This window comes from Bos indicus, chromosome 12 (assembly GCF_029378745.1).
Source record: "Bos indicus isolate NIAB-ARS_2022 breed Sahiwal x Tharparkar chromosome 12, NIAB-ARS_B.indTharparkar_mat_pri_1.0, whole genome shotgun sequence".
In the NCBI taxonomy this organism is placed as follows: domain Eukaryota; kingdom Metazoa; phylum Chordata; class Mammalia; order Artiodactyla; family Bovidae; genus Bos; species Bos indicus.
The window spans coordinates 47,930,648-47,954,597 of NC_091771.1; the positions used below are offsets into that span (position 1 = coordinate 47,930,648).

At 38.3% G+C, this 23,950-nt stretch overlaps 1 long non-coding RNA gene across 1 annotated transcript; it reads left to right on the top strand.

The window, feature by feature from the left end:
* Positions 1–3,843: 3,843 nt before the first annotated feature.
* Positions 3,844–22,225, top strand: LOC139186215 (uncharacterized). Its single transcript, XR_011569768.1, has 3 exons — positions 3,844–4,024; positions 14,574–14,698; positions 20,067–22,225. It is a non-coding gene; the product is annotated as an uncharacterized lncRNA (long non-coding RNA).
* Positions 22,226–23,950: the final 1,725 nt, after the last annotated feature.

Consider the following 23,950-nt stretch of genomic DNA (forward strand, 5'->3'; position numbering starts at 1 on the left):
AGTTGCTTCAGTCATGTTTGACTCTGTGTGACCCCATAGACGGCAGCCCACCAGGCTCCTCTGTCCCCAGGATTCTCCAGGCAAGAATACTGGAGTGGGTTGCCAATTCCTTCTCCATATTGAGGATAAGACAAATTGGAGGCCAAGTTTCATGAAGATGATCAGAAACTATGGAGTAATCTATAACAACCAGTTTAGTCTATCAAAGAAAGACACAGAATCAAATCTGCTATTGTGTCGTGTTTTTCAATTATTCTGGCAGCCTCCGAGAAGTAGTCCATTCTTGAAAACAGACTCTCAGTGGATCTTAAATTTTCAGGAAGTCTAAGACATCATGAAAATGCACACACATGCATACCCACTGTATTCTACATATAATTTCAACAAGTTTATAAGCCCCTGGATCTGTTTGAGGACTTCTCATGGCACCACGACAGAATAAGAATCTCTGGTTTAGAGAAGCAGTTTGTGAACCTACTCTGGTTGGTTCATTTGCCAAATTGTTTTGTGGGGGGAAGATGGAGGTGCCAAGTTGTCTAATTTAGATATCTGTTTTATGAAATCTTAGGGGAAAAATTATTTCCTTTCAAAATAGAGAACAAATTAAAAAAATTTGTGCTGCCATTGCACAGGTTTAATTTTCCTGTTAGAATTAGATTTTTTTTAAGTCATATTGGATGTGATTCCTAAATGTAGACCCCTACTACCAAAGAGTCATCATAATAATTGGAATTCTTTCCAATTCCAGAAGTAACTGGAGCAATTTTTAAGGGGAGAAATGGCTTAGATCAAGAGTCAGCAAAATAAAGCAAGAGAACCAAATGGGTCCTGCTGCCTGTTTTTAGAAATAAAATTTGTTATTGCCAATGGCTGCTGTGTTACAGGAGCAGAATTCCTGAATTTCTGTAGAGACTATAGAAATGGCAAAGTCTAAAATATTTGTCATCAGACCCTTTGAGGAAAAATTTACTTACTTCTGCCCTGTATCATTCTAGTTAAACTTGTCTCAGCCTCAGTGCTATTGACGTTTCAGATTGGATACTCTTTCTTGTGGGAGACTGTCTTTTACATTGTAGAGGGTTTAGCTGCTTCCCAGAGTTCTCTTTTGGGGCTTCCCACATGGTACTAGTGGTAAAGAACCCACCTGCCAATGCAGGAGACATAAGAGATGCAGGTTTGATCCCTGGGTCAGAAAGATTCCCTGGATGAGGGCATGGCAACACACTCACTTCAGTATTCTTGCCTGGAGAATCCCATGGACAGAGAAACCTGGTGGGCCACAGTCCATAGGGTTACAAAAAGTCAGACACGACTGAAGCAACTTTGCCCTCACGCATGCTCTGTCCTCCCTTACCCACTAGATGCCAAGAGACCTTTCCTGCCTCCCATAGTGTGTGTGTTAGTTGCTCAGTTGTGTCTGACTCCAACCCTATGAACTGTAGCCCACCAGGCTCCTCTGTCCGTGGGATTTTCCAGGCAAGAATACTGGAGTGGGCTGCCATTTCCTACTCCAGCCTCCCCCAGTGGTGATGGTCAAAAAGATATTCAGGGTCCTGGTTGAGAACCAGTATTCTAAGTAGATGGGTTCTTTCTTCTTGCTTAGAGGGGAGAGGTGATGGTTTAGTTGCTAAGTTGTGTTAACTCTTGCAACCCCACGGACTGTAGCCCGCCAGGCTTCTCTGTCCATGGGATTCTCCAGGCAAGAGTACTGGAGTGGGTTGCCACTTCCTTCTCCAAGAGGGAAGAGGATTCCAAAACCTATTCCTTGACTGAAGGTTCTCTCCCATTAGGAAACTCTCCACTAGAACATTCTTTTTCTTTTCCAAGCTGAGGATCTCTTCTGCTGTTTTGTTGTTAAGAGTTTCTCTCTCTCAGTTTTTCAGAGAAGCAGAATACTCCTGATCTCTATCTCTCGCCTACAAGTATCTTCAAAAAACTTTTACTTATTAAGAAGTCACCCCTTCCTTCCTCATTATTATCAAGTGCTACCATCATTTCAAGCCCAAATAAGTGTAACAACTTTGATTTTCTACCATAGAAAAAGTAGAAGTTGTGTAAATGTAAGATATTATTACTGTTACTGGTATTGTTATTCGTTTCTGCTATGACTTAGCTTGAGGCCAATGTGTGAAGCTTTCTCCACTAAAAAATTTAGTGAATAAGAAAGATTTATAGCAAGTATTCCAATCAGATTAGCATTGTCCAAGATTGTGAATCTGTTTCTTTTTAATTAGCTGATTTTATATCTAAGTATTGCCTTAACAATATAAGTATTTTCCTTTTCACACCTAATCTTCATTTATTTAATGGCAAAGTCTTATATGTATATAAATCTTGACTATTTCTTCCATGTTTCAAAATGAAGTGTCTTAGAAGAGAAACTAACTTTCTTTAAGGATTTTCTCTTAAAGGCTGACATCAAAAAATACATTTTTGTATTGATTTTTACATAGGTAAACAGGATTATAGTTTTAGTCATCAAAATAATATTGTTGAACCTGATGGCATGTGTACTTTCTAATCAAACTAGATATTATCTTTTAATATTTATCTTGAGTAGATATGGGTGAATTGGTTCTGTGCAAAATCTTGCAACCATCAAGTAAGAAATATTTATTTCCTCCACAGAGTCTAATCTAAGGTAGACGACATTTACACAAAGAAAATGAAGCTGTTTCATCACTTCAGAATGAACTGACATGATGTATCACTGCAAATATATTTTTTAAAACCCCCACACACAGATTATTAAGAAAATGTAATTTAGTGGTCAGGACTCGATTAATTATTTAGATGAGTGAGAAGTGAGTTACAAATCAGTTCGTTAACTCCAATACTGTACTAATCCAGTTATCCTTTCTGACTTTTACCTGATGAGGTAAATATGACCTAACGTTCTGGAGGTTTGCTCCATACGTGTGACGACTGTGACATTGCCATGGATCCGAGCAAAATATTGTTTCTTTGGCACAGCTCATGCTGTCATTACCAGTATGCAACCTTCATTTTCATATAGTTTAAATCAGAGAACCATCGGAGTTTAGTCAAGTTACGGTAAAACAATTCAACAGGTTGTTTACTTTGGTATTAGACATTCTTGTCAGGGGAGATATGTTCTTTTCTTATTTGGATATAAGAAATAACTTTTGAAGTATCAGGAAAACAAACATTAGAGTACTGTTTTCTCCAACGCTAATGCCAAAGTGATCAAAATTCCTTATGACATGCAAGTTGGAAACATGTAATGTTTTCTTTCTTTTTTGTCTTCAGTGATACAAGGTGGTCTCTTTTTTTGTTTTGTTCAATAATCAAATTTCCAGAGCCGGAAACTATTACCCTTTCATACTTGAGTTGATAGTTACTGACCTTTTTACACAAAGAGTGAAAAAAAGAAAGAAAAAAAATCAATCCAAACCCATAAACCAGTGTTTTTATTTTGAAGAAAAACAAACTTTTTTTTTTTTTCTTGAAAGGGACAGGAAAAAAAGAAAGAAAAGAAAGAAACCATAGCAAACAAATGTTTTGTGATTCACAATTGCATGCTATTCATAGTGATGGTGGTTATTATCCAATTATATGTGGTTTCTCCTGTATCATCTTGTCTGTGTATTTTATGGGTGTCATTTTGTTTATTTTTGCTTTGATTATTTTAGAATTAGTACAACATATAGTAGGCCTGAATGCATCAATTTCAGGTCCAGTCTTGTAAATCTCCACACCCATTTTGCATAAAAGCTTCTACAGATCAGATGAAATCATGTGTTGACAACTGGCATGTGTACGGTTACTTAAAGCAAATTCAAAATTTCCTCTTTCCTTATTTTCTTCCAGTTCTTTCATTTATATTCACTTATTTACATAATTTAAAAATATCTGGATCCTCATCATGTGCCAGAGGTGGTGCTTTCACATTATCTCATTTCATTCTTATGTTGATTCTGTGGTAGCTATGTATTTATTCCCATTTTCTGTTTAGAAAATCAAGGCTCTAAACATGTGGACTTATCCAAGGATTACTTAGCTAGTAAGTATGACTCTATGATCTGATCATTTTCTACAAAATGTATTTGTTTATCAATTGAGGTGGCTGTATTTGTGCATTTATCTGATGGGAATAAAATGGTTTAATAAATTAATTACAATGTTCATTTACTAAATGACTGTGAGGGAAAACTCTTGGTGAAATAATTTGCTGCCTTAGAGTAAGAACATAAATTTCTTAATTCTTAGGCTGCATATTCCAGACAATGTAACAATTGCCTGGAAACTGAAACATTTAATTAATACAAATATTTTTCTTTCCTACATAAAGTTTTTGTAGCTTTGACTGATCTTCTAAAGGAGTGTTTTGGCCCAACAGTGTCTGTGGCTATAAGCTAGCCTGTCTCCAGCCCTAAAAGTCTTTGCCTTCCTTCCTACATTCTTTCTGCCTGCCACAGGTGAAAAGAACAGCTATGTATGTGGCATCTTATTTAATTTTGAATATATTGCATTGCATTTCTTCAAATTTTTAAAAAGCCATTTAATTTCCTTTATTGTGGTAAAATATACATAAAATAAAATTTACCACATTAACCATTTTTAAGTGTGAGACTCAGTGGCATCAAGTATGTTCACAATGTTGTGTAATCCTTACTGCCATCTAGTTCCAGAACTTTTCATCACACAGAACAGAAACTCCATACCCATTAAACAATAACTCCCCATGCTTCCTCCCCAGCAATGTCTCGTAACCTCTAGTCTGCTTTCTGTCTTTGTGAATTAGACTGTTCTAAGTACCTCAGATAAGTGCAGTCATATAATATTTGTCTTTTTGTGTCTGGCTTGTTTCACTTAGTATATGTTTTCAAGATTCATCCTGGTTATGGCATGTATCAGAATTCCATTACTTTATAAGGCTGAATAATATATCATTACATGTAGATACTACATTTTATTTATTTATTCATCATTCATCTATTGACAGATGTTTGGGTTATTTCCACTTTGGGGCTATAATGAATAGTGTTGTTATGAGCATTGGTTTATAAGTATTTATTCGAGTTCCTGCTTTCAATATTTTGGGGTATATACCCAGGAGTGAAATTGTTGGCGCATGTGATAATTCCACCTTTAACTTTCTGAGGAGCCACCAAAGTGTTTCCACAGCTGCCGCACCATTTAAATTTCTACCAACAGTGGACAAAGGGTTGAATTTCTTCACATCCTTGCCAACATTTGTTATTTCTGTGCTTTCAAAAAAAAATAGCAGCCATTCTAATAAATGTGTCTTTAAATTTGTAATATAGCATGTTCCTTGAATTATTAACAAAATATATCCATATATTTGTAAACCAACTTTTTCTTTTTTAAAAAATTGAAATGTAGTTGATTTACAATATTGTTTTAGTTTTAGGTGTAAAGTGATTCAGTTTTATATCTATATCTACATATATAGATAGATACGTATATACAAACTGTGGTAAATTCTTAACGACATGGGTTTACTAGACCACCTTATCTGCATCCTGAGAAATATGTGTGCAGGTCAAGAAGCAACAGTTAGAACTGGACATGGAACAATAGACTGGTTCCAAATCAGGAAAGGAGTATACTTCAAGGCTGTATATTGTCACCCTGCTTATTTAACTTATATGCAGAGTACATCATGTGAAACCCCAGACTGGATAAAGCTCAAGCTGCAATCAAGATTGCTGGGAGAAATGTCAATAACCTCAGATAAGCAGATGACACCACCCTTATGGCAGAAAGCGAAGAACCAAAGAGCCTCTTGATGAAAGTGAAAGAGGAGAGTGAAAGAGTTGGCTTAAAACTCAACATTCAGAAAACTAAGATCATGGCATCCAGTCTCATCACTTAATGGCAAATAAATGGGAAATCACTGAAGATAATGACTGCAGCCATGAAATTAAAAGACGGTTGCTCCTTGGAAGAAAGCTATGGTCAACCTAGACAGCATATTACAAAGCAGAGACATTACTTTGCCAACAAAGGTCCACCTAGTCAAAGCTATGATTTTTCCAGTAGTCATGTATGGATGTGGGAGTTGGACTATAAAGAAAGCTGAGCGCCGAAGAATTGATGCTTTTGAACTTGAGTGTTAGAGAAGACTCTTAAGAATCCCCTGGACTGCAAGGAGATCAAAACAGTCAATTCTAAAGGAAATCAGTCCTGAATATTCATTAGAAGGACTGATGCTGAAGCTGAAACTCCAATACCTTGGCCATCTGATGTGAAGAACTGACTTGTTTGAAAAGTCCCTGATGATGGGAAAGATTGAAGGCAGGAGGAGAAGGGGATGGCAGAGGACGTGATGATTGGATGGCATCACCGACTCGATGGACCTGAGTTTGAGCATGCTCTGGGAGTTGATGGACAAGGAAGCCTGGCATGCTGCAATCCATGGGGTTGCAAAAAGTTGGAGACGACTGAGTGACTGAACTGAACTGATGCTGGGTGGGCCAAAAAGTTCATTTGAGTTTTTCCATAATATCTTAAGGAAAATCCAAATGAACTTTTGGCCAACCCTACATATCTATTCCTTTTCAGATTCTCTTCCCTTTTATACTGAGTATGGTTCCCTGTGCTATACAGTAAGTCCTTATTGGTTATCTATTTTATACACAGTAGTGTGTATATATTACTCCTAAACTCCTAATTTACCCCCTCCATCCACATTAGTAACCATAAGTTTACTTTCTATGTCTCAAAACAAAACTTGTTCATTCGTATAAGATTTTTAGATTCCACATATATATGATATCACATGATATTTGTAAGTTAACTTGTGTAATACTTTTGGATTCCACATTTAAATGATATCCTGTGATATTTGTCTTTCTCTGTCTGGCTTACTTGAATTAGTATGATATTCTCTAGGTTCATCCATGTTGCTGCAAATGGCATTACTTCATTCTTTTGTATGGCTGAGTAATAGTCCACATTTTCTTTATCTATTCATCTGTCAATGGACATTAGGTTGCTTCCATGCTAGACTAATTATTTTTAATAATATCACCCCCTCCAATTTCATGTTTTGATTCTGAATATAATACTAAGTTCTTATTTATTGTTGGGAGAGTTTTCTGGGTGGGGAAAGAACATATTTTGATGAGTTAAGCCTATCTAATATGACTCTTTCTATTTAATACAGCCCTGAGCCCCCTGAAATTAATTGATATAGTTTATGACAATCTAACCTTTCTTTGGGTATTAGGCATAAACTCTGTACATGGTTAAAACACATTCTGGGAGAGAAAAATCACAGTGAATTTTTGCAGTGTAAAATTCTGGGGGTGAATCAAAGACATACAAACTATTACTTTTTTCAGGTGACTCAAATCTTCCTGGTCATCTGCTTAAAATACAAACCAGATATAGAAGATCATAAAAACAATTAGGAACAGCCTTTATAGTTATGTACAAATGTAATGCAAAGAATGTCATCCATCCTCACCTGGGGCAGGCATGGAATCAGATAAACGCTGGAGGAATTGCTCCCCTGCCTCCCTGCTCCCTCACCTTCCTCCCACAAAATTTTCAAATGACGAAAAGGAAACAAGGATTTTGGTAAAATGGCCAAAGAGAACCAAACTCGATAATGATGTCTTTCTCATTAAAGCTAGGTTTTAGGAAATTGTGCTAATAAAAATATTATGGGGTCTAACTACGATGATGTTGTTTTCATTATACTATACGTTTTGAGAAAACAGAGTTTTTAGCAAAAAATGTTTGCCAGTTTTATCTTACTCATCTAAATGGCATTGAAAAATGCTTCTTTAAAAGCATAGAAAGTTGTAGTGAAAAGAAATTCTTGTTTGATTTACGTGTAAGAAGATATTAAAAACTAAGACTTGGAGTTTGCTTAAATTCTTCAGTGGGTGGCCACATGTTGAGATGTTAGGTCAAGGTTGTTTATATTAGAGAATTTCTAATCTGTTTACGACACATAATGGTTTTGAAATTTCTGAAATATAGTTTTCTCCACCTTAGGGAGAAATCTATGATAGGGACAGGACTTTAAGTTATAAGACATATCGCTTGCTTTCTCCAATAATTGAATTTTATGTATTGATTTTTCTGAGCATTGTATATAGATACATAAAATGGATAAACAACAAGGTCTAACTGTGTAGCACAAGGAACTATATTTAATATCCTGTGATAAACCATCATGGAAAAGAACATGAAAAAGAATATGTATGTATGTAAAGCTAAATCACTTTCCCGTAGGATAGAAATTAACACAACTTGCAAATCAACTATACTTGGATAAAAGAAATTTTAAAAAAAGTCTTTCCTGGGATTTTATCAGAATCTCATCTACCACACAACCTGGTGTTTGGTAAGAACATATGTGAAAGTGAGAAAATTAAGAAACCGTCTTAATTTAGGCCTAGAGGTTTAGGGAAGAAAAACAGTATTTTCCAGGCTGTACTGATAGGTAGAGGGCAATATATGGGAGCTTCTGGGATTGGGGAGTAATTCTTAAAAGTGTGGGTGGAAGGGGAGGAGTGAATAGGAGTTACTTGTGGGGTCAGGATTGAAGCTGACAGCTTTAATAACACTTTTTCTTCTTCAAATTTTTCTCACCCATTCCTCCTACCCAAACTTTCACCAGACTGATTTATGTGTTCCCCCTCTGCGCTCCTCTGTCTTACACTATGCTCTCTATCACTGTACTCAGCTTCTGTCCTCTAGTTAAGGATCCTGGTACGGCAAAGATAAGCTCCTGGAGTAGTGAGGTCACTCTTTCAGAACATTTCATGACACCATTTCTCAACCATCACTGCTCAGTGGCTAAAGTGACTGATACATCTAAGAATAAGCCAGTCATTCTGCACCTGAGTTATCAGAGAGATTGTGACTAGCCATAAGCGTTTCAGCACAGACCAAGTACCCCAAGTGCTTACTGATTTCCTCTGGATGGTGTGAAATATTTTTTTAAAAATTCATCTTTAAAGTGATGTAAGATCGACAGATGGAACTTTAGGGAGCCCTGTGTGAGAATGTATATGTTTCAAATAGCCACTTAGGGATTTACTTTGGTAATATGGTCTATTGATGGAAGGAAAGTCTGATTCTTGAGAATCTTTTAAAGTTGATTTTTCTTCGTCTGTTTTATATATATATATATATACACATACTATTTATATATAAGTATTTTATATATAAAATTTAAATATATATATATATATACACATATTTAAATGTACGTTTATACTTACAATCACTCTCCATTCCCTCCTTCTCATTTCTTACTCCCCAGAGTCAAGACTGGTTTTAGACTGTTTAGTTTTCAGGAGGAGTTTTCTACCACAGCTGGACCCTCATTCTTCTGGAGAGATGTGTGCAGTGGTGATGAGGGTGGGACAGAAGTTGCCCCAGCATCAAGATATTATCCCTAATGTAGGAAAGAAAGAATTCCTGAATTACTGTTGTCTCTACAGCTTTTGGGGGCCCAGTGGTAAAGAATTTGCCTGTCAATGCAGGTGAGGCAAGAGATGCAGGTTTGACCCCTGGGTCGGGAAGATCTCCTGAGGGAGGGCATGGCAACCCATTCTAGTATTCTTGTCTGGAGAATCTCATGGACCAAGGAGCCTGGCAGGCTACAGTCTGTGGGGTCTCAAAGAGTCAGGTATGACTGAGTGGCTGAGCCCTACAGCTTGTTAACAGATTTGTTATTTCCACTTCATATATATTTTGTTTTTGTTGACATTTATTTTGGAATTCTTTGCAGTTCTGTACTGTATCTATCAAGGTTTTCAGATGAGATGTGTTTTATTTCTCATTCTCTCGTATGCGTGTAACCAGCTCACTGAACCTGTGCAATGGTGACCCAGGAGACAAGCTCAGCAGAAGGATGCTGAATTGGGAATAACACGTGTCAAATAACAGCCTCCCCCTCAAGTCGCCATCCTCCAAACTAGGTTATACTAAGAAGACTTTTATTTCTTTACAATAAAAAGTCTTTATGGAAAGAATATCATGAAAATATGATGTTGCTTGAATGCAGATGACACCACCCTTATGGCAGAAAGTGAAGAGGAACGAAAAAGCCTCTTGATGAAAGTGAAAGTAGAGAGTGAAAATGTTGGCTTAAAGCTCAACATTCAGGAAACGAAGATCATGGCATCCGGTCCCATCACTTCATGGGAAATAGATGGGGAAACAGTGGAAACAGTGTCAGACTTTATTTTTCTGGGCTCCAAAATCACTACAGATGGTGACTGCAGCCATGAAATTAAAAGATGCTTACTCCTTGGAAGGAAAGTTATGACCAGCCTAGATAGCATGTTCAAAAGCAGAGACATTACTTTGCCAACAAAGGTTCGTCTAGTCAAGGCTATGGTTTTTCCTGTGGTCATGTATGGATGTGAGAGTTGGACTGTGAAGAAAGCTGAGCGCCGAAGAATTAATGCTTTTGAACTGTGGTGTTGGAGAAGACTCTTGGGAGTCCCTTGGACTGCAAGGAGATCCAACCAGTCCATTCTGAAGGAGATCAGCCCTGGGATTTCTTTGGAAGGAATGATGCTAAAGCTGAAACTGCAGTACATTGGCTACCTCATAGGAAGAGTTGACTCATTGGAAAAGATTCTGATGCTGGGAGGGATTGGGGGCAAGAGGAGAAGGGGATGACAGAGGATGAGATGGCTGGATGGCATCACTGACTCGATGGACGTGAGTCTGAGTGAACTCCGGGAGTTAGTGATGGACAGGGAGGCCTGGCATGCTACAATTCATGGGGTCTCAAAGAGTCGGATATGACTGAGCTACTGATCTGATCTGATCTGATCTGAATGCAGAATGCTTATGGTGTATGTAGGTGACCATTTTAATAGAATATGGCCAATGATACAGTGCTAGCAATATTTTGTCTAGAATATGAAAGATAACTATTCAGTTATGCCCACTTCTGTGGTTCTCATCATGTGACCATCTCCTAAGTCCAGACTGCTTTACAAGATGATTCTGATGATGATAATAGGAACAATAATAATGGCAACTATTTATTAAAATGTTCACTGTATTATACACTATGCTAAAAGATTTACATATCTGTGTCATTTTGTCCTTCCAATACTTGATAATTACTATTATTATCTCCATTTTGCAGAAGGGGGAAAGGAGGCATGGTAAGATTAAGGAGCTTGGCCATGATCAAGCATCTGGTGAGAAGCAGAGCTGGGCATTGAGGCCTGATTCTAGAAAGTGTCCTTATACAATCCTGTGCCCCAGGGTGAACCTATGCTATGGCCTCTACTCTCATCCTACTTGCCGCCATGCTGTGTTTACTCTATAAGGGAGCTTAATCCTATATTGTTCATAACAGACATCCTGGAAACTCCTGCACATGCTACCCCCATGGCTACAAGCAGCAAATTTTCATCTGAAAGGAAGGAAGTGCTGACCTAAAATAAGTAGACTTGCAGTTATTTCTCCAGCACAAATGGGTTAATTCAATTACAAAGAATTGTAATTCTTGGTCTGTAATCACGGCAAGCCTCATGCAAGTCCCATCAGGGAGAGGACAAGTCTTTTAAAAAATGGAAAAGGAAGTTTGGAGGGCTGTAGTAAACAAAGTATCTATTGGAGGAATTGAGTGTTCAATTGGCTTTTCATTGTCTGAGTCCTGACAGTCTGAACACTTGCTGGGAAAGAGGAGAAAACCTTTCTTCTTCCTGTTGGGCTGTGCTTTCTAGTGGAGTATATTCCCTTTCTGGTCACCTGATTCTAATTGAAGTTTCTGTTTTATTAATTTTTTACAAAGGTTAAATGTGTATTAGTTCAGTTCAGTTCAGTCTCTCAGTCCTGTCCAACTCTTTGCGACCCCATAAATCGCAGCACGCCAGGCCTCCCTGTCCATCACCAACTCCCGGAATCTACCCAAACTCATGTCCATCAAGTCCGTGATGCCATCCAGCCATCTCATCCTCTGTCGTCCCCTTCTCCTCCTGCCCCCAATCCCTCCCAGCATCAGAGTCTTTTCCAATGAGTCAACTCTTTGCATGAGGTAGCCAAAGTATTGGAGTTTCAGCTTTAGCAATAGTCCTTCCAGTGAACACCCAGGACTGATTTCCTTTAGGATGGACTGGTTGGATCTTCTTGCCGTCCAAGGGCCTTTCAAGAGTCTTCTCCAACACCACAGTTCAAAAGCATTAATTCTTCGGTGCTCAGCTTTCTTCAAGGTCCAACTCTCACATCCATACATGACCACTGGAAAAACCATAGCCTTGACTAGGCGGGCCTTTATTGACAAAGTAATGTCTCTGCATTTGAATATGCTATCTAGGTTGGTCACAACTTTTCTTCCAAGGAGTAAGTGTCTTTTAATTTCATGGCTGCTAATACCATCTGCAGTGATTTTGGAGCCCCCCAAAATAAAGTCTGACACTGTTTCCACTGTTTCCCCATCTATTTCCCATGAAGTGAGGGGACCAGATGCCATGATCTTAGTTTGCTGGATGTTGAACTTTAAGCCAACTTTTTCACTCTCCTCTTTCACTGTCATCAAGAGGCTCTTTAGTTCTTCTTCACTTTCTACAATAAGGATGATGTCATCTGCATATCTGAGGTTTTGATATTTCTCCCAGCAATCTTGATTCCAGTTTGTTCTTCTTCCAGCCCAGCGTTTCTCATGATGTACTCTGCATATGTTAAATAGCAGGGTGACAATATACAGCCTTGACGAACTCCTTTTCCTATTTGGAACCAGTCTGTTGTTCCATGTGCAGTTCTAGCTGTTGTTTCCTGACCTGCATACAGGTTTCTCAAGAGGCAGGTCAGGTGGTCTGGTATTCCCATCTCTTGAAGAATTTTCCACAGTTTATTGTGATCGACACAGTCAAAGGCTTTGGCATAGTCAATAAATGTGTATAAACATAAGTTTATTAAGTGAAAGTCTCTGTGTAAATTCTTTGTCTTTTTTCTTAAATTTTCAATATTTAAAATTTATTAGAGTTTTTGTAAAAGACTTAATCATGGCTTTTTCTAAATGAACCATCTATTTTCAACCAAATAAAAAGTTAACCAAGCAACTTTACAATCTTTTCTTTGGAAGGAAATACAGTTTAAACAATGACCAGCAAAGAGTAGATGTGAACTGAGCTCTAACTTTAGCTATTTCCATTAGAATAGAATCATATTAATTATAAATTCATTTAAGCTGGAATATAGTTGTCAACCCAGAAAAAAACAAACCAACAAAAGAAAACCAGAAAAATTTTGAGGAAAGAATGAAAATAAATCTTCCTTATTATCTCTGTATCTCCAACTGCATCTCTATCACACGTCTATAAGTGGAATAATGGCTACCATTCTAATGTTGCCACCTCATTAATCTGATAACTCTTAAGAGAAGGGCATGTTTTCTTTTGGTTTTCATTTTGGCAGTTGTGACATTGATATGCTAGGGAAAGACTGAGTTTGTTTTTGAGACCAAAGTTATTAACTGTGGGAAGGTGCCCAATGACCATAGCTGCGATCTGTAGAAATTCCACTGAAATTTGCTTGCAGGGAAATCTGATCTGATCTGAAGTTCTCTGATTACATCAGCAATGAGCATAAGCTATGTCATCTCACAGGACATTTAAAAGGGGAGATAGAATCTCAAACCCCTCTGCTCCTCAGTCCCATTTGGGATCCTTTAAAATTAAAATGATGATAGTATTTTCTCAGAATCTCTTCTAAAACTTCCTGCTTCTGCTCTTTCATTTATTGAATTGCTTCTTACACTACTCTTTTTCTCAAGATCAGTCTCTAAGACTGTTATTTTTATTTTCCTCCATTTTGAATTTGTTGATTTTTTTCTATTAAGTTTTAGATTATTTTGTTTATTATTTATTATTATTAACTTAAAATAAGTTCTGAATTTTACTTTCTCTGGGTTTATTTTATCACTATTTTAATAATTCCTTGTGTTAGAGATTTAACCCTTTGATTTTTAACTTTTCTGATATAAGCATCTAAGGTTGTAGATTTTCCTGTAGTATTATTTTAGCTTCATCTAATGAGCTTTCACATTTATAATTTTTGATCATTTATTTCTAAATGTTTTCTAATTTCCATCCCATTTTGTTCATATTGTCTAAAAAGTGAAGGTTGCTGTATCATTTTGCTACATAAAATATTTGTTGACTTACTGTTGCTCATTCATTTATTAAATATTATTGAACACCAATTGTATAATACTGTGCTACTCCCTCACAAGGCACTGAATATACACTGTTGAATAAGGAAAACACAAACCCTAGTCTCATGGAATTTAAGATCTAGATTACTAAAAATGGAATGGCATTAAAATAATAAAATATTTCTTGTCAAAAATCTTAAGGCATAAGATATATGCTGTATATTTAGTATTTAATAGATAGAGGCAATTGTATTGGCTTCAACTTGAACTTTCCTACCTTAGTAACCCTCACTCCTACACCAGTGAATCAATGCAAGCATTCTGCCAGCAGTTAAGTACATCTCTTCTAATTATTTGTTCTAGAACTGGGGAAATAACTACAGGATGGGTCTCTTGTGAGATGGATCTGAGCTAACTACCACTGATTTCCTGACCTCCATAGGCCCCTTGAGTTTAAGTAAACTCCTGAAGATAGTGAAGGACAAAGAAGCCTGGTGTGCTGCAGTCCATGGGGTCACAGAGAGTCGGACATGACTGAGCAACTGAACAACAATAGGCTCCTTGACGGTGGGTCACAGTGATGTTTTGGGTCTCCTGGAATTGTATCAGTTCAGAGCCAATGTCCAAAACTCTCAAAGGCACAGTTACCCTGGTAAAAGGCCATAGGTCCTTTTGGGAAAGGCTGGGAGGAAAGTGAACAGTATATATTTTTGACAGTGTACCTGGGCCTTTCTTCTAGGAGTTCTGGGTCTATAAACTGGCGTAAGTCTGGGAAATGTTAATAACTGAGAAATGATGACTTTTTTATGGTTCAGATTAGACTTTTGTTCCTCTGACCTGGAAATTTTCTGTGTAGATAGATTGAGGAAGCACTTAGTAGGTTGCATATCTATTTTACTTCTAGAAGCACCATGATCAGCTAGTGAAATGTCATAGATACGTACAATGTACCCTCTCTTGGTTGCTGCTTTAACTCTCCTGTCCATTACATTATCACACCCACCCTACCTCTGGAGGTTGAGTGAGCCAGTTGGCCGCTGCCACTCTGGGATCCAATTATTCCCATTGCATTTAGGTTTCCTAATTCAGTGTCTTCAGTCTCTACTAAGGTTTGGCCTACAGATGAGAGTGATCATAGAGCTCTTTAAAGATGCTGAAACTGCTGTCACAAATTTCCTTCTCATAGTTGGGACAGTGGTATATTTTCTAGATCCTCCCATTGGGTGAGAGTAAGCCTTATTAATAACAAATCTGCTCTAACATTTCAATCTCTCTGAATCCTTGAATCCCATCCTCTACCTTAAACCAAGCAGAGGTAGTATTTCTAAATCACTCACTGTGGGTCACCTTTTGGTCCATGTTTTGGACAACGAAACACATCACTGCAACCCTTCCAACTCAGATTGTAACACTGACTGCAGAATCTAAGTCTTATTGAGTCCGTATCGATACCTTTGACTGGATCCAACTTCATGCTCCTTGAACAGCCTCAGTGTCCATTTCTGCATATGTCCCTCAGATTTCTGTCTAGATTAGAAAACCCATGCAGTTCTTCTGGGGTGTATTATAACACACCTCCTCATGGGTCACACTTCATCATAACTTTAGGGGTCCACTGTAACTTGAATATAGGTATAGGTCTACAAGACTTCCCAGGTAGGGCTGCTGCTGCTGCTGCTGCTAAGTCGCTTCAGTCGTGTCCAACTCTGTGCAACCCCATAGACGGCAGCCCACCAGACTCCCCCATCCCTGGGATTCTCCAGGCAAGAACACTGGAGTGGGTTGCCATTTCCTTCTCCACCAGGTAGGGCTAGTGGAAAAGAACTCACCTACTAAATGCAGAAGATGAAAGAGACATGGGTTCAATCCCTGAGTTGGGAAGATCCCTTGGAAGAGGGCATGGCAACCCACTTCAGTATTCTTGCCTGGAGAATCCCTTGAACAGAGAAGCCTGGAGGGCCATAATCCAAAGGGTTGCAAGGAGTCTGACGTGACTGAAGCGACTTAGCACACACACACTCATAAGTCTAGAAGCAAAGAAGAGTGGTTAGGGACCTCTTAGGAGAATCAGGATTTTTTTCTAAATTTTATTTATTTTTGGCTGTGCTGTGTGTTTGTTGCTGTTCTTGCGTTCCTCCAGTTGTGGCAAGAGGGAGCTACTTTTAGTGGTGGTGTATGGGTGGCATTGTTGTGGCTTCTCTTGCTGCAGAGCACAGACTCTAGGGCTTGCAGGCTTCAGTACTTGTGACACATGGGCTCAATAGTTGTGGCTTCCTGACTCTAGAGCACAGGCTTGATAGTTGTGGAGCTTGGGCTTAGTTGCTTTGCGGCAGGCGGGATCCTCCTGAACCAGGGATTGAACCCAGGTCTCCTGCATTGGCAGATTTTTCACCACTGAACCACCAGGGAAGTCCCAGGATTGTCTTTTATGGCTTGAATGGCAACTGCCTCAGGGGAGTTGATTATGGTTTCCTCAGGCGATATAAGGTTAATCCCCTTACACAGGGATGAAGAGGCTGCTTCCACTGGTAGAGAAGACTCATCAGACATTAGGCGCTCAGTGTCCCTCATTTCATCAGGGTATACCCACATGTTCCCACCCCAATTTAACAGGTCCCATTCTTTCCCAATCCATATCCTTACTTTCACAGTAAACATCCTGTGAGAATGGGAGTACAACTTGTAATTCAGCCAGTCACAAGATAAGATTCTGTGTCTGATTTTCAGCAATCCTTGCCCTGTGGCTACAGTAGATAAAGCTCTTCTTAGGAGTAGTCATTTACAGATGTGAGAGTTGGGCCATAAAGAAGGATGAGCCCCAAAGAATTGATGTGTTTAAAATGTGGTGCTGGAGAGGATTCTTGAGAGTCCCCTTGGACAGAAGGGAGATCAAATCAGTTAATCCTAAAGGAAATCAACTCTGAATACTCATTAGAAGGACTGATGCTGAAGCTGAAACTCCAATATTTTGGCCACCTAATGTGAAGAGCCGATTCATTGGAAAAGACCCTGATGCTGGGAAGATTGACGGCAGGAGGAGAAGAGAGTGATAGAGGATAAGATGGTTGGATGGCATCAGTGACTCAATGGGCATGAGTTTGAGCAAACTTTGGGAGATAATGAAGGATAGAGAAGCCTGGCTTGCTGCAGTCCATTGGATTGCAGAGAGTTGGACATGACTTAGTGACTTAACAACAAAAGGACATCAGTGGACACGTCAAGTCTTTGAGGGAGTACTTGAGCTGGGAATCCAAATCTCTGAGCTCATCCTTTACTTTCACCACTTTGTCCAATGTCATTAGGAGCAAGCAGGCAATCTTGTTCTATTTATTAGCTTCCCTGGATTGTTTAAAATTATCACCTACATAGCCACTGAGCTCTTTGCTTCTTAGGAGGGGTTGATTAGGAGTATCCAATGGAAATTTTTGCATATCTCTGTTGCCAGCTCAGTCCACAAACTTTCAGTTCTTTCTATACCACTTGCTGTTGTTATTCAGTAGCTAAGTCATGTCCAACTCTTTGAGTCTCCACAGACTATAGCCTGTCAGGCTCCTCTGTCCATGGGATTTCCCAGGCAAAAATACTGGAGTGGGTTGGTGGAGTGAGTTGCCCATTTCCTTCTCTACGGGGTTCTTTCCAATCCAGGGTTCAAACCTGCGTCTTCTGCAGTGGCAGGTAGATTCTTCACCACTGAGCCACCAGGGAAGCCTTTTTTTTAATCACTAGAAATATAGTAATTATCATCTTTAAATCTAATCATATTAGAGAGTCAATTCCTGAAACTCCTGAAACAACTAGAAAACTCATCCCTAAACTTCTGTTACTCTAGAACCATTCTTGATACTGAAATTTATGTTAGAATGGGTTCTCCAGAGATATAGAACCAAAAGGGTGTGAGTGTGTGTGTGTGTGTGTGTGTGTGTGTAGAGAAAGTGAGAAATAGACAGACAGACAGAGATTGATTACAAATTATTGGCTCAAATAGTTATGGAGGCAAGCTGGAACCCAGAGGAGCCAATGGTATAATTCCAGGATGAATCTGAAGGTCTGAGAAGCAGGACCACAAAGGCTATAAGTTCCAGTCTGACTCTGAGTCAAAAGGCAGGAGAAGACTGAGGTTATATTATAAAACTGTCAGATACAGAGGAATTCTTTCTTATTTGTAGAAGGGTCAGTCTTTTTGGTCTATTCAGTCCTTCAACTGATTGGATGAGGCCCACCCACATCAGAGAGAGCAATCTACTTTACTCAGTCTCCTGATTCAAATGCTCATCTCATCCAAAAACACGCTCATGACATACCCAGAAGGATGTTTGATCAAATATCTTGGCACCCTGTGACCCAGTCAAATTGACATTTAAAAATTAGCCATCACAGATGGTAAAATTGCCATTGACCAAAAGATGAAAGCTGCCAGTGGAAGCTGGCATACTAAGAAGATGAAAAATCCTGAATTCTTAGTAATCTGCAGTAGCCATGACAGCCTGGGAGCTTCCACAGAGACTCTTGCAAGAGAAAGCTAAACTTACAGCTTTTTTTTGTTAATGTACTTTGCTCAAGCAGAGTTGATTTACATGGTGTTCAGTGCTAAAGAATCCACCTGCCAATGTAGGAGCCACAGGAAATGCAGTTTCAATCCCTCTATTGGAAAGATCCACACAGGAGGAGGAAATGGCAACCCAGTCCAGTATTCTTGCTGGGATATTCCCATAGTCCATGAGATCGCAGAGTCAGACACAAGTGCGTGACTGACCATGCACACAATAGCTTTTCAAATTCATTCTTAATTTCTTTTTTGCTATCACTTTTTAAGTAATATTACAATTATATTTTTTCCTTTTTGATTCTTAAATACATGGGCTTTGTTTAAAGTAATTCAGAGTGAAGAAAAGTATTAAACTCTTTTGGGAATGTTGTATTTTATTCCCTATATGTATAACAGTATGAGAGCTGAAGATGTGGATTAAAAAAAGAGATTTGAGGGGAAAAAGACCTATGTTCTCTTTATGGCCTTTAAGACAGTTTATAAGGGTATTTTGCTAAATATAAAATAGAATGTGATGCAGGGGCAAAATTCTGTTTGTAATTCCTAAATCTTTCTTTCTAAAACTGGTGAAAAGTTAGCTAAAGAAGCACCATGCTCCTTTAGCCACCCCTGGCTCTGCCTGGGAGTCGAAATATTTGTTCTGAGTAATTTTACTCCACAGTGTTGAGGCTTACATGTGTGTTTATTTTTTATTAGACATGTACCAATCTGACTTGTTTGAGTTTTATTGGCACTTACAGCCATGAGAAGATCACTGATTTATGACAGCAGAATTTTAGATGATTCATTCAATGCATTAATCAAAATAATTAGTTCAGCAATGATTACATTAGAGAATCAGTAACTAACTTATCTTTTCTTATTTAAAGGCACCTGGATTACTTGGTGTTGAGACACTGTAACATCTATATTTATTGAAATATAATTTACATAAAATAGAATGCACACATCCTGGGTGTTCCAGTGACTTTTGGCAATCATGTAAACTCCTGCAACCTTTGTCTACATTATAGAGAATGGACTGGAAGGAAGCAAGACGAGAGATATGTCAAAGTCCATTGCTTGAATCAGGGAGGTAGGGCTTATGAAAAGGGACTTGAGTTAAGACGTATTTCAGAAGTAATTATATCAGGCAGGTGAATGGGTACTAGTGGTGAGGAAGGAAAATAACTCAAAGATGTGGCCAAGATTTCGTATTGAAGCCACTGGCCACATGGTAGTAGTGTCTGCTGAGACTGTGAGTACTTAGAAGGCTGAAAATGAATGTGTGTGTGTGTGTGTGTGTGTGTGTGTGTGTGTGCATGTGTATGTGTGTGCATGTGTGGTGGGAAGAAGCAGAGATGGGAATGCTGACAATTTTTGACTTATAGATTTTTTTGGTGTTTGCAGGACTTTCAAATGGTGATGTTGACAAGACACACATCTGGAGCTCAAGAGAGAAAATACTCGAATGAAGATATGAATGTGCAAATAAGTGGTTATTGAAAGATAGCAGTGGATAAAATTGCCTACGAAGAGGTGTGCAGCTTTTGAAGATAATCAGAATATTGTCTCCCAAAGTGGGTTCCATGGTAGACTAGTTCTACTAGATACTTTGACTAAAATTACTTTGTGATCAAATAAGTTTAGAAAATGCACCACATAGTACCCTTCTCTTGAAAATGTATGAGATATGCTATTGGATTAAAGACCAGGAAGTCCAACAGTATCAAAATATATTGGATGAGATGGTTGGATGACATCACCAACTCGATGGACATGAATTTCAGCAAGCTCCAGGAGTTGGTGATGGACAGGGAGGTCTGGTATGCTGCAGTCCATGGGGTTGCAAAGAGTCGGACACAACTGAGTGACCAAACCGAACAGACTTTCACAATGCAGTGTTTCCCAAACACCTCCAACTGTCATACAACAGGAGAAGGAAACCAAATCCTACCAGTTGTCTCCCTTGTGGTTTCACCTTCTGGATGACCCGCACCCAACCAACTTGGCTCTAGCAATGGGAGTTCACTTTTCAATAACAGTAGAATGCATAAGTCTTTATGCCCAGAGTTGCAATACAATCAAGTATTTTTGTGTGTTTCTGTCTGCTAAATACTTAACATCATATTTAAAGCAAATTCTGGATATCATGGTTGACATATCTATGCACTTTATTTTCTAAACTCAGTTTAAAAGTTGATGTTGGTATTATTGTTTAAATACAAAGATAACTCTGACTTTGTTATGTAATACTTTATAGTGGAATATGTTAAATCATTTAAAGATGTTTTTGAAAATAGTTAATCTCCTTTTTTATTTCCTTTTTACAATATATTTATAACTTTGAAAGGGAGGGCTGTAGCAGCCCAGTGATTGCCAAATCTTTCCAATGTGCTAATGAAACCACATTGTGAAGATCAGAGCCTGTTCAGTTAAACAGGATTATTTTATAGTTGAACAGGTAAATAGGCATCTAAATATGGTATTTTAAAATGAAATTAACTGGAATACTCTTATCTACTTCATGGGTTTATTGAGTACTCCTAAGTTGCTGACCTTCAAGGTCATTAAGATTTCTTAGCTAACAATTGGATCTATATTCCAAAATTCCTTACTGGGCTATTCTACCTGGATATCCACAGGATAAATCAAGCCTGATTTATCCAAAGTAGAGTTTGTTATTTATCCTCACTGAAAGGAGATATATGTAAACTTTGATCATTTCTATCAAAGTTACTTTCCCCCTTGGTTTCTATCTTGCTTCACGTCATTCTTTGATTTATTCATTCAGCAAATGCTATATGTGTATGAAGAGTCAGTCATTATTTTACTTCCCAGAGCAGAACAATGAAAGAAACAGACCAGGACGTTTTCTCTAAAGAACTCATATTTGGATAATAGTGGTGTCAGAAATGCAGCCAAGTATCAGGCAACCTTAACACTTTTCACTCTCATTTCAAATAGAGTTTGGTCAGCGATTCAGTTGTTCTGAAATGCTTTTGCATCTCTCGACTCCACCCCACCACATAAAGACAGCTAGTCTTGAGTCACATCATCATCTTTAACCTGGGCTATTGCAATACTAGTTCCTCTACCTTTGTTCTCTCCTTTCAGTCTCTCTTGTCTTCACCTTTCTGCTGAAATTAACTTTCTCAAACAGAGATCTGATCAAACACTTCTGCTTTAGAATCTTAAATGACTGGCTAGGGAAACACCTAATCTTTAAATAGATTAGAAATCCTAATCTGATTTCATGTGCATTCTTAATCTCATTTCCCACTTTAAAATAATTTATTTATTTTTAGTTGAAGACTAATCGCTTTACAGTATTGTGTTGGTTTCTACCAGACATCAACATGATTCAGCCAAACATCAACATGAATCAACCCTACTTTTGCATTATTGGGATACAATTGACATACAACACTATGTAAATTTAAGATGTACTGAACAATAATTTGACTTTTATATATCATGAAATAATTACCACAGTAAGTTGAATGAGCACCCATCATCTCATAAAGAGACAAAATTAAAGAAATAGAAAAAATATATTTTTTCTTTGTGATGAGAATTTTTAGGATTTAGTTTTTATATAAAGCAGTGTTAATCATATCAATCATGTTGTACAATGCTTCCCCATGCTTTGTGTGCTATGGATGCATGCCAAGTCGCTTCAGTTGTGTCTGACTCTGTGCGACCCTGTGGACCACAGCCCACCATGCTCCTCTGTCCATGAATTCTCCAGGTAAGAATACTGGAGTGAGTTGCCATGCCTTCCTCCAGGGGATCTTCTGACCCAGGGATCAAACCCAAATCTCTTATGTCTCCTGCACTGACAGGAGGGTTCTTTACCACTAGCGCCACCAAGGAAACTTACTTATCTTATAGCTGAAATTTTGTACCTTTTGACCATCTTCATCAAACTTGTCCTTCTCCCAAACCCCCATCTCTTGTAACCATATCTGATGTCTTTTATTTTGAGTTTGTTTTGAATTATAATTGATCTACAATACTATGTTATTCCCTGGTACACAACATAGTGATTCAATATTTTCAAACATTTCAAAACGATCGCTATAAGTCTAGCTTCCCTCTGTCGCCATGCAAAAAGATATTACATAATTATTGACTACATTCTCACACTATACATTTCTTACCCATGAAATCTGTAAGTGAAAATTATACCTCTTGATTTCTCACCTATTTCTCTCCTCCCCCAACTTGCCTTGCCACTGGCAGCTGCCTGCTTGTTCTCTGTATCTATGATCTATGTTTCTTTACTTATGTTTATTCATTTGTTCTTTTAGATTCCACATGTAAGTGAAATTGCATGGTATTTACCTTTGACTTGTTTTGCTTAGCATAATATCATCCATGTTGTCACAGATGGCAACATTTCATTCTTTTTTATGACTAACATTCCTGTATGTGACATTTTCTTTATCCATTCATCTATTCATGAGCTTTTAGATTGCTTTCACACCATGGCTGTTGTAAATAATGCTGTAATGAGCATGGGGTTGCACACACCTTTTCAAATTAATATTTTCATTTTCTTTGCATATATCCCCAAGAGTGGAGTTGCTAGATCATATGGTAATTTTATCTTTTTTATATTATGAGGAACTTCCATATTGCGCCTCCACAGTGGCTGTGTTAATTTACATTTGCACAGATTTCATGTGCTTTCTTAATTTTCTCTCTCACTTCTCTCTACATCCCTCCCAGAATTTCTCTCAGATATAGTATGACTTTGTTTTCTCTGTCTCTATATTACGCTCCCATTTTTTCTCTAATTTTTTGCTTAGAATCTCTTTAATTACCTTTATTCTCATTAAACATGCTCATTAAATACAGACTTCTACAGACAGAAGGAATAACTTTTCCCGCTTGCTGTAGTTCAGTCGCTAAGTCGTGTCCAACTCTTTGTGGCCCCATGAACTGCAGCATGCTAGGCTTGTCTGTCCTTCAGTATCTCCTGGAGGTTGCTCAGACTCCAGTCCATTGCATCAGCGATGCATCCAACCATCTCATCCTCTGTCACCCCCTTCTCTCGCCCTCAATCTTTCCCAGCATCAGGATCTTTTCCAATTAGTCAGTTCTTTGCATCGAGTAGCCAAAGTATTGGAGCTTCAGCTTCAGTATCAGTCCTTCTAATGAATATTCAGAGTTGATTTCCTTTAGGATTGACTGGTTTGACCTCCTTGCTGTCCAAGGGACTCTAGAGTCTTCTCCAGCACCACAGTTTGAAAGCATCAGTCCTTTGACACATAGCCTTACTTACAGTC